This window comes from Bos taurus, chromosome 17 (assembly GCF_002263795.3).
Source record: "Bos taurus isolate L1 Dominette 01449 registration number 42190680 breed Hereford chromosome 17, ARS-UCD2.0, whole genome shotgun sequence".
In the NCBI taxonomy this organism is placed as follows: Eukaryota; Metazoa; Chordata; class Mammalia; order Artiodactyla; family Bovidae; genus Bos; species Bos taurus.
The window spans coordinates 51,182,813-51,194,230 of record NC_037344.1 but is presented as its reverse complement, the minus strand read 5'-3'; the positions used below and the strand labels follow the sequence as shown (position 1 = coordinate 51,194,230).

Sequence of the window (11,418 nt, the reverse complement as noted above, 5' to 3'; positions counted from 1 at the left end):
CAAGGTTGGTGTCAATCCACAGGGGACCTGGTATATCAGTTATGAGATGGCCAGACGATGAAACACGATGCGGCTGTTATGAAGGGTGAGGCTGTCCCAGGGCCAGGGCAGAGCAGCCTCCTAGATCTGCATTCACACATCACTTCTGTTTTGTATTTTTTAACTGTGGGATGATATACACGTAATAAAGAGCATGAGGTGGGTTAGCCTTTGGTGGACAGCTCAAGGGATTTTTTAAAAAGAGATCCTTAAAAAAAGAAATACACTATTTTTGGCTTCCCTGGTGGTCCAGTGGTTAAGAATCTGCCGGCCAATGCAGGGGACATGGGCGTGATCCCCGAGTCAGAGAAGACTCCACTTGCGGGACAGCTAAGCCCGTGCGCCGCAACTACTGAAGCCCACACACCCTAGAGCCCATATTCAGCAACAAGAGAAGCTCCCAAAACGCAACTAGAGAGTGGACCCTGCTCGTCGCAACTAGAGAAAGCCCACATGCGGCAACAAAGACCAAGCACAGTCAAAAATAAATAACTAATTTAAAAAACATTTTTAATAAATACTTTATAGAATGATTTTAGGTTTACAGACAAGTTGCAAAGATGGCACAGACTTCCCAAACATCCTACACCCAGTGTCCCCCCAATCCCATTCTTTTTTTTTTTTTTTACTATGTAGTCTATTTATTTATTTATGGCTCTGCTGGGTCTTCGCTGCTGCTTGGGCTTTCCCTACCTTCGGCAGGGTCTCCTGTCTACTTGCAGTGCTCAAGCTTCTCATTGCAGTGGTTTCTCTTGTTGCTGAGCACAGGCTCTAGAGTGCAGGCTCCGTGGTTGTGGCTTGCACGGGCTTATTGCTCTGAGGCATGTGGGATCTTCCTGGATCAGGGATCAAACCTGTGTCTCCTGCCTTGGCAGGCAGATTCTCTAGCCACCAGGGAACCACCCTCTCCAGCCCCATTCTTAACATCTTCCATCCATTTAGTGCATTTCTCACAGTGAAGAAATCTACATTGATCCATTATTATTAATTAAAGTCCGTCCTTTATTCAGGTTTTCTCACTGTTTCCTAATGGCCCTTTTCTCTCCAGGGTCCTGTTCAGGACAGCATGTTGCATTTAATCCTCACTTCTCCTTAGAGCCTTCCCGACTGTGATGGATACCCAGGCTGTCCTTGTTTTTGATGAGCTGGGTGGTTTGCAGAAACCTCAGTCAGGGATTTTGCATGATGCTCCTCCATTGGGATTGGTCTGATGTTTTTCTCCGCCTTCCACTGGGGTTACATCTTGAGAAAATTTTTAAGCTCTATTGTTCAAGGTAGAAAACTAGGTGGGTACAAACGACCAAGAGAGGGCCCTCCCACTGGTCCATTAAGGAATGATTTCACATTATTTGTACATTTCTTTGTGTGCATCCTTTGGTCACCTCTGGAAGGACACCCAGAACTTGGTCCCTGCAGAGGCTTCAGGGGCAGAGAAGTGGATACCCCAAAATTAGATGGGACAGAGATATCCTTTACACTGTGTCATTTGAAAAAAGGTAACCATATGTATATGTGATGGAAAAAACCCAGAGAGATAAATGGAACAAAAGAGAACACCCTCCCTGCCCTGGGCCTCCACCTCTTCCTCAGCAACCCTGAGAAGCTTGGCAGGAGTCCAGGAGGAAGGTGAGATGGAGAAAGAGGTTGTTCAGGTGGCTGGCTGGGGCTTCAAAGGACTTCAAAGGAACTGCTGTGCCTGAAAAGGCGCCCCTGAGGCCAGGGTCATTCACCTCTTGGGAGGGAAAGAAATGTCAGCCCCGGGGGCCATCTCAGAACATCTCCAGGGAGCAGGGTGTGTCTGCCAGGTCACCTGAGCAAGCAGCTTCTTCTCTCTGAGCCTCAGCCTGTTCATCTGTGCGTTGGGGGTGTCAAGTGCTCCTGATCTCTAAGGCTGGTGGGAGGATGGATGTAAGCATGAACATCAAGAGTTTGACTCACAGCTGAACTTGGAATCCGAGTTCGTCACACTGAAAATAAAGTCAAGGTCCCCTCCCTTTGCTGACGAAGATCTGTATAGTCAAAGCTATGGTTTTTCCAGTAGTCATGTATGAATGTGAGAACTGAACCATAAAGAAGGCTGAGAGTTGAAAAATTGATGCTTTCGAACTGTGATGCTGGAGAAGACTCTTGAGAGACACTTTGGACAGCAAGGAGAACAAACCAGTCAATCCTAAAGAAAATCAACCCAGACTATTGGAAGGACTGATGCTGAAGCTGAGGCTCCAATACTTAGGCCACCTGATGCAAAGAACTGACTCATTAGAAAAGACTCTGACACTAGGAAAGATTGAAGGCAAGAGGAGAAGGGGACGACAGAGGATGAGCTGGTTGGGTGGCATCACTGACTCAATGGACATGAGTTTGAGCAAGCTTCGGGATTTGGTGAAGAACAGGGAAGCCTGGCATGCTGCAGTTCATGGGGTCACAAGGAGTTGGACATGACTGAGCAACTGGACAATGACAACCCCTCCCAGTGGCCCACAGGGTCCTGTGTGAGTCGCCCTTGCCCAGCTGTGAGACCCGCCTCTGCTTCCTCCTCCTCCAGTGGCTGGAGTGAGAAGGCTGGGAGGTGTGGTCATGGCAGGGGTGGGGTGCAGACCCTGCAGAACTAGGGCGTTGAGAAGACTTGGGATTTCACTCGAAGTGAGAAGGGACCCACTGAGACTTGGGAGCACAGGAATACCAGGACCAGGCTCCCTCTGGCTGTTGCAGGGAGACCTGGAGGGCCAGGTGGCTGCCCAGAGAGCAGAGAGGAGACTACTGCAACAGTCCGGGCAGGAGCTGAAGGCGACTCAGAACAGGGCAGAGCCCAGTGGGGAAAGCAGCTGGTAAAGCAAGGCTCAGACTCGAATCACATGTGGATTCCAATGGGAGCAGGAGCTCTTCTGGTGCACGCTCAGTATTACAGTTCACCTGTGGATCCATCAGTCTGGGGCCAGCCCTAGAGTTTGGAACTTCCTGCCCCCTTACTCACAAAGTTCCAGGTCCCAGGGACTCTGTCCCACACTCCCCTGGGTTGTTTTTACGGGTCTGGGTCCTGATGGCCCAGAAGAGCATCCTTCAGTCCCCCTGCCATAGGCAAGTGAGCACACTGCCCACGGGCACCTCTCTCCTTGAGCACCTACCCTTTCCAGAACCACCGTGCAGAGAGCAAGTGCTCTGGTCGCTACACCTGTTTTCATTTGGACACAAGTGCTCAGAGCAGACCTCTTCGTCCTCGGTGTAAACCAGAAGCATCCCAACTGTCCACCAGTAGGCGGATGGACCAACAGGTCAGGACATGTCCATATACTGGGGAATGCCTTGCAGCAGTGAAAAGGAAAATGAGACACAAATTCCTACAGCAACACATGAGAATCCCAAGTGCATTCTACTGAGCAAAAGAAGCCAAGATGCAGAAAAGCACAGGCTGTACAATTTCACTGTGTGAAGTTCTAGAATGAGCAGTCAGCCTAGAGGGACTGAAGGCACATGCATGGTTTCCTGCAATGGTGTGGCGGGGGGACGCAGGTAAAGGGAAGGTGATTAGCAGGGGGGCAAGAGGGTAGCAGCCAGTTTTTACTGAGGTATAACTCACATTTTATGAAATTCAGCCTTTTTTAGAAAAGTATTTATTTGTCTGTGCCATCATGAGATGGCATCATTAGTTGCATCATGAGAACCCTTAGTTGTGGCATATGGGCTCTAGTTCCCTGACCAGGGATTGAACCTGGGACCCCTGCATCAGGAACCAGGAGCCTCAGCCACTGGACCACCAGGAAAGTCCCTGAAGTTCTGTCTTTTAATGTACATTTCAGAGGCATTTAGTACATTCACAGGGTTATACAACCATCACCCCCTATCTATTTCCAGAACATTTTCTATATCCCTAAAAGAAACCATGTACTCATCAGATCACCCCCATGTCCCCCTGCCCTAAATCCCCAAGCACCCACTTAGCTACAGTCTGTCTCCATGGGTTGGCCTATTCTGGACATCTCACATAAATGGAATCGTACAGTCTCTGACATGTTGCATCTGGCTTCTCTCATGTAGCATCACGTTTTCAAGGTCCATCCATGTGGTAGCCTGTATCAGTGCTTCTTTTCCTTTTTAGGGTCGAATAACATTCCATTGTCCATCTCTTTACCAATGGATGGTGTCCTTAAAAATAATACTGCTACGCGCAAGTGTTTGTCTGGATACACGTTTCTGTTTTTCTTGGGTGAGTACCTGGGAGTGGATTGCTGCCGAGCCATGTGGTGGTTTTCTGCTTAACTTTTGAGGAACTGCCAAACAGTTTTCCAGAATTCCTGCCAGAACTTTGACATGAGCTAATAAGCATCTGGAACAATCTGGAAGCTTCTATTCACCTCTTTCCCTCTTTATAAAAGGTATAATAAACGATCTGTGATGTTCTAGTGTTCTAGGAGTGGAGTGATGGATGCTATCAACATGTGCCTGAAGAAGGGTTTGGGTGGCTTGGGAGAGGGGTAGTTCGGGAGGGGGTGCTGAGCCCGTGGGGCTCTGGAATCAGGATGCCTGCTTTGGAACCTCCCCATCACTTACTTACCATGGCCTTTGAAGCGATGCCAGCTTAGCATTACTTCAGACCCAGAAAAAAGAGCAGGGAGAGAAATGAAAGTGCCACCCTGAGCTCAGGACCCCGGAGCTGCCCTGCTCTGCCCCCACCCACTGTACCCTAGGATCACATGACTGTAGACAGTTTAGGGCCATGATCTGGACTGGTTTCTGCCTCCAGTGTTCAAATCCCAGCTCTCCCACTTCTGTGTGACTCCAGGCAAAGTACAGAACCTCTTTGATCTCAGTTTCCCTCTGCCTGAAACAGAAAGAATAACAGAACTTGCCTTGAAAGGGTTAACATGAGTACTTCTTGCATTCCAGACCCGAGTGTGTCTGTGGGTGTGACCCTGGGAGTGTGTGCCACTCTGCAGCTGTTGGCGAGGATGCATGCGAGTGTGGACGTGCTCTATCACTTGCCTTCTCCGTTGGGCAGACTGGTTGGCTGCCCAGAGGAGGTGTCATTGGCCAGTTTTCCTGTGGTTCTCAGGAACCTGTTTCATTGGAGCCAGGCTCCTCCAGGGGTCAGGGAGATGAGCAGTTTCTATCCTGGAGCTAATCATTTAATGGACACTTATTTAACCAGACCCAGCAGGTCTGTCATTTTTCCACGCTGTCCCACGCAGGAGCTACTGGCCATGATACTTGGCATGCTGGCATGTGAGCCTCAGGCTTCCTGGCCTGCGCCCTGAGACCCCTTATGGAGGGGCTGGTGGTCTCATGGCCTCTTCCCCACTTGGACCCCACATTGCTGATTCACCTTATTGTGTGGATCCCAGTCTTGCTGGGGCCTCCCTCAAAGAGACCCCACACCCCAAACACCTGTGACTTTAACAAGACAAACTGTTCCTGAAAGTTGGGGTCAGGGCTGGTGGCAGGGGAAAAGGGGGGGTCCATTCTGGAGCAGTTTCTATTTGTCTGTTTGTTTCTCCTCCTGCCTCCTCTCAGAATCAACCAGAATCCCTCTTTCCTCCAGCGTGCAGTTCCAAGAGCAACATATCCTGTTTCTGGAACATTCTTTGAACTAGAACTCCCAGCCAGTGGCTTCCCCTAATGATCCTTCAAAGCAAAGGGAGGTCAGCTGAGGGTCCAGCCCGGGGTGGAGGCAGGCTCGAGAGGAAAAACACCTGGGCTGGAAGGTATTGTCCTCAGAACAACGAATGTTGGTTGAATGAACAAGCAATCGCCTTCAACAAGGCTGCAGGGAGGTATTGATGGCGACACTTTTCAAATAGAGAAACCGAAGCTCAAGGTCACACAGCTTATAAACAGAGGCGCGGGGACTGAAACCCGTGTCCGCCTACTCTCTCCTCACCCAGAGTTCCTCAGAAAACAGGGTGAAAGTCTGTAGGAGGCCCTGCCTGCCCTCCTTTTGCCCCCACAGGAGAAACAGCCAGCCAGCAGGGAAGGCGCCAGGCAGCTGGCCTTCCCCGGGAGGCGCAGAGCCTGCAGAGTCTGACTTGTGATGGCAGAATTAATCTGCCCTTGGGCTGCGCTGGCTCTGGTCCCAGCCTGGTGGTGACTGTCACTCTAGATAGAAGAGGGCGCCTCTTGCCATGGCAACGGGAACGTCACCGGGGATGTATTTGCACAAAAGGGGGTGTCAGGAAACACCCACATGCTGGCAGCAGGAACATGGTGCCGTGGCCTCTGTCCCCTGCCCGAGGACAGCTGCTGGGAGGTGGCCGAGCCTCTCTGAGCAGCCACAGCCTCCCCCAGCCCTCGCGTCTGCCCTCCGAAGAACTGGGCTGTTTTCTATTCTTTCCCAAAGTGGAGAAGGCAGGAGAGATGCTGCATCTGCTTTGTGCCTAGTGAAGTGCTGGCGTTTTCACACTGCTTTGAATCGTGACCATTGCACAAATGAGGCGGTGCTCATAATTTAGTCGCTCAGCCGTGTCCGACTCGTGCGACCTCAAGACTGGCCTGTCAGGCACCCCTCTTTCCTTGGGATTTCCCAGGCAAGAATACTGGAGTGGGTTGCTGTTTCCTTCTCCAGGGTCACTGAGTCTCTGAGCCTTAATATTCTCATCTATAAAACGGGAATAATGATAGTTTCCAGAACAGTCACTCATTTTCTTTCTTTCTTTCTTTTTTTTAGTGCTGGGGCCAAGGCTGGGGCTGGGGCTGGTACTCATCTTTTTTTAAGACTATGATTCAGTGATTGTAGTATATTCAATTGGTTGTGCAACCATATGCATGCTTAATCACTCAGTTGTGTCAGACTCTATGAGACCCCACAGACTATAGCCTGCCAGGCTCCCCTGTCTGTGGGATTTTCCAGGCAAGAAAACTGGAGTGACTTGCCTTTTTCTACTCCAGGGGATCTTCCTGACCCAGGGATTGAAACTGAAGCTCCTTCGTCTCCTGCATTGGCAGGCAGATTCCTTACCACCGAGCCACCTGGGAAGCTCCCTTGCAAACATCACCATTATCTAATTCCAGAACATTTTTCATCAGCCCGAAAGGAAAGCCCCAACCTTTAGTAGCCATTCCCTTTCCCTGCCCCCAGCCTATAGCAACTAGCAATCTGCTTCCTATTTTTATGGATTTGCCGATTCTGGACATTTCATATAAGTGGCATCCTATGATACATGACTTTTTGTTTTTGACTTCTCTCACTTAGCATGTTTTCAAGGTTCGTTCACATTGTACCAGGTATCAGAACTTCATTCTTTTTTACAGCTGAAAAATACTCCAATCTACTGACAGGCCACGGTTTGTTTGGCCGTTCATTTGTTGATGGACCTTGGGTTGTCTCCTCCTTTTGGCTGTCATAAACAATGCTGCTATGAACATTCACATACAAGGTTCTGTGTGGATGTATGTTTTCATTTCTCTTAGTATTTACTTAGGAATGAAATGACCAGATCATATAATAGATATATGCTGAACTTTTTAAGAATTGCCAAACTGTTTTTGAAAGTGGTTGTACCATTTTGCATCCTCACCAGCAACAGGTTTTTTTCTTCCACATCCTCAACAGCACTTGTTTTCCTGCTGTCATTTTTATCATCGAAGATGCTTTTGGAGATGCTGAAAGTAACAAGAGAGCCCATGCGTTACTCCTAATAGTCCAATGATGAAAGCAGCCCAAGAGGCTGTCAACAAATGAATGGGTAAACAAAATGTGGTCTATACACACAGGAATACTATTCAACCTTCAAAAAAAATTCCCTCTCCCATTCTGGATACCATATGCCAGATAGGCTAAGAGTGCCCCTGGAGGCTGGTGGTGCTGTCCTAGCAAACAGGAGCTTAGCACGCTAGCTCACAGAGATGGTAAGGCCCTGAAATAATCGAATCAGTGTTTTTTATAACATACCCCCCTGGCATGACCACTGGCACAACTTCTGATGACGTGGAATCCAAGCAAATAAAATGCCCCCATTTTTTTTTTCCCCAGTTGTACAAAAAAAAAAGAAAAGAAAAAGATGGAGATTCTGGCACTAGCTACAATGTGGATGAATCTTGAGGACATTATGCTAAATGAAATCAGCCAGTCACAAAAGGGCAGATACTCAATAATTTCATTTACATGAGGCACCTAGAGTAATTAAATTTATAGAGACAAGGAGAACGGTGGTTGCCAGGGGCTAGAATGGGGAATGGGGAGCAAGCGTTTTACGGGAATAGAGTTTCACTTTGGGAAGATGAAAAGGTAATGGAGATGGACAATGGTGATGGTTGCACTGCAATGTCGCTGAACAGTGCTCTTAAAATGTTAAAGTCATGAATCTTATGTTATATGCATTTTACCATAAGTTTTTTAAAAATGTAGCATCCTTTGTATTTTGTCCATGGGTGAACTGCTTTTGATTTCAAGTCATCCAGTCTACCTTTAGCCTTTAGCCCACTTTCCTTCCTGCTTTTGGATATCGTTGCGTGAGCAGGTGATGTCTGGAGCCGTGGCAGTCACCTTGTCACCATGATGAGACAACTAAAACAATCTCAGAGATGTCAACCCTACGTTATGATATTGAGGAACTATTGAAGCTACCTGGGCATTGCCTACTTCCTGATGTCCTCTTTTATAAACAATGAATGACTTCAAGATTTAAGTCACTCTTCGCCCAGGTTGCTGTTACTTATAGCCAAGTGTATTCCTAGCGGATTCAACACACACATTTTTCTATGGATTCAGGGTTTGAGTCAAATGACTTGGAGTTCATCCCAACCTGGGCTTGTATCCCAGCTCCAACTGGCCAGCTACGGGATCATAAGGGAACTGCTCCACCTCTCTGGGCCCCCAGTTTGTCAACTGGAGACAGTAGTGCTGTGTCCTTCAGAAGGTAGATGGTATGAAGTTAGTGCACGACAGGATGTCAACATGTGCCTGATACACAGGAGGGGATCATTCAGCTGTTCCCTGGGAAGCAGGATGGTCCTTGTACCGTGGGAACAAAATCCAATGGCAGTGCAGGACTGTCTGGGCAGAGATGGCTGTCCCCAGCCGCAGTCTTGTGGCTGCGGCTTTTTGTTTTTTTCCTGGCTGCCTGAACTGCGGAAGCTGCAGAGGCCTTGGGCTGCTGGCTGGGGAAAAGCACATCGATCCAGTGCTGATTGGGGGTTTTACTTTCCCTTCTCCCTTAACAAAAGCGCTGAGCACTTACTTAGAGCAGGCTCATAAATTCCCAGCCATTGCACAGCCTTCCAACTGGAAAGAGTCAAGCGTTCCTCTTTGCTGAGTTCAAGGTTGGCCTCCCCCTGTTGTGCTGGCACTCGGGATCCTGTGGAATGAACTGAGTCGTTGCAAGGAAGTGGTGGCTGGAAGGAGCAGCACTGCCTCTCCCAGGAGGGACCAGGGAATCTAGAGACAGCAGATTACCTCACAGGGTCCCCATTACCCCAGGAGGAGTTGGAGAGCAATCGGTTAAGAAAAACTTGCAAGTGGTCATGAAGCAAGCCTGGTGTGTTCCCACACCCCCTAAGGGAGGAGGTGGTGGCAGCTTTGACCTCATTAGCAAGGCTGAGCTCATCTTTCAACTGTCCAGAAACTGCTTAACAATCTTACACTCATTCCCCAGCTGCCTCGCCTAAAGCTGTTCCCATGTTTGGGTGCCCCTCCTCCCCAGTTCTTATGTTGAAACTAACCCCTATGTGATGATATTAGGAGGTGGGACCTTTGGGAGGTAATGAGGTCACAAAGGTGGAGCCCCCACGCATGGGATTAGCGCCCTTAATAAAGAGGCCCCAGAGAGCTCCCTTCACCATGTGAGAACACAGACAAGACCAGGGACCAAGGAAACACACAGAATCTGCCAGCACCTTGATCCCAAGATCCAGAACTGAGATATTAATGTTTGTTCAACCTGTCCCATTGATGGTATTTTCTCATAGCAGCCTGAGCTGATAAGACAGGCCCAGAGAGATGTGAGGGATTCCTTGGTGGCTCAGATCGTAAAGAATCCACCTGCAGTTCAGGAGACACAGGATACCCGGGTTCCATCCCTGGGTCAGGAAGATCCCCTGGAGGAGGAAATGGCAACCCACTCCAGTATTCTTGCCTGGAGAATTCCATGGACAGAGAAGCCTGCTGGACCTGCAGTGGACCTGCCCCAGGTCGGTGCCTGTAAAGTGGCAAAGCTCTCTGGCAGTGAGCATTGTGGGGCTCCCCACTTTGTTCATCCCAGCCTCACTCAGTCTCCCCCACTTTCCCTCCCCCAGCTTTTCTTTGACAGGCCTCTCTCTCAAGGGCTTCTTAGACTAGGAAGTATCCCTGCTCAAGAGAGTGATTCTGAAAAATGTTCCCATCCTCAGGAATGCAGACTCACTGCTTCTTGTTTAAAAAATAATGGCAAATCCTAATGCAATATGAACAAAAGCTAGGCTGTAAGAAACCCTAGGGAGGCCACAGAGAGTGGGGAGGTGTGGCTGAGCCAGGAGGCAGCAGGGACCTACAGGGTGTGGGAGGGGAGAGCTCTGGCCCCTCTGCTTCAGCCATGCAGGCTTCCTTATGAGACCTTGAACATGCCTGGTTGGGTCCTGCCTCAGGGACTTTGCACCTGCAGTTCTCTCACCTGGAACATTCTTCCCCAGATTTGGCACATGCATGCGTGCTTTCCCTTCAGCCATGTTTGACTGTTTGCGACTCTATGGACTGAAGCCTGCCAGGCTTCTCTGTCCATGGGATTCTCCAGGCAAGAATATTGTAGTGAGTTGCCATGCCCTCCTCCAGGGGACCTTCCTTACCCAGGGACTGAACCCAAGTCTCCTGCGGCTCCTGCATTGCAGATGTATTCTTTATTGCTAAGCCCCTGAGGAAGCCCAGATCTTGGCTTGGGTCAAAGATCACCTAAAAAAGCAGTTCCCAATGGCCTTTCTAGAGTAGCCACTCTCCTTCTCCCTCACTCTCTTCCTCAGCATCTCCTCTACGCACTTTTCTCTTCCCATTGCCCGGAGTTCGGAATCTCTTTGGTTGTTCATGGTCTGTCTCCTCTACTGCTGTACCCCCGTTGCTAAGACAATAGCATGAAAGAATAGGAGGACCAAATGGATGGATGGATGAATGAACGAATGAATAATGGAGGCTGGTCGGGTGGGGGGTTAATTGTGGCAACACGCACAGCGATGTCTTGAAACTACAGGGTGCTCTCTCCCCGCTGCAGTCTCTAGCACCAGCCTTGGCCTCACTCAAGGCTTGGGAACGCTTGCTGATGGCCCTGCCCCTGGGGCTCCATTCTCCTGCCAGCGCCATTGCTGTGCAAGAGCAAAGCTTTGAAGCTGCCATTCCCTGCTGGGTCTGCAGGTGGGAGCTGCCTGACATTTCTGCAGGGGCAGCAGGCTGGGGGCAGGGGAGGGTCTGTAAAGCAGCCAAGCTCT

The 11,418-nt window shown here is 49.4% G+C and overlaps 1 long non-coding RNA gene across 1 annotated transcript; it reads right to left on the bottom strand.

The window, feature by feature from the left end:
• Positions 1 to 7,479: 7,479 nt before the first annotated feature.
• On the bottom strand, positions 7,480 to 9,725 carry LOC112442003 (uncharacterized). Its single transcript, XR_003029960.2, has 2 exons — positions 9,210 to 9,725; positions 7,480 to 7,632 (listed from the first exon to the last, which is right to left on the bottom strand). It is a non-coding gene; the product is annotated as an uncharacterized lncRNA (long non-coding RNA).
• Between the last annotated feature and the right edge of the window lie 1,693 nt (positions 9,726 to 11,418).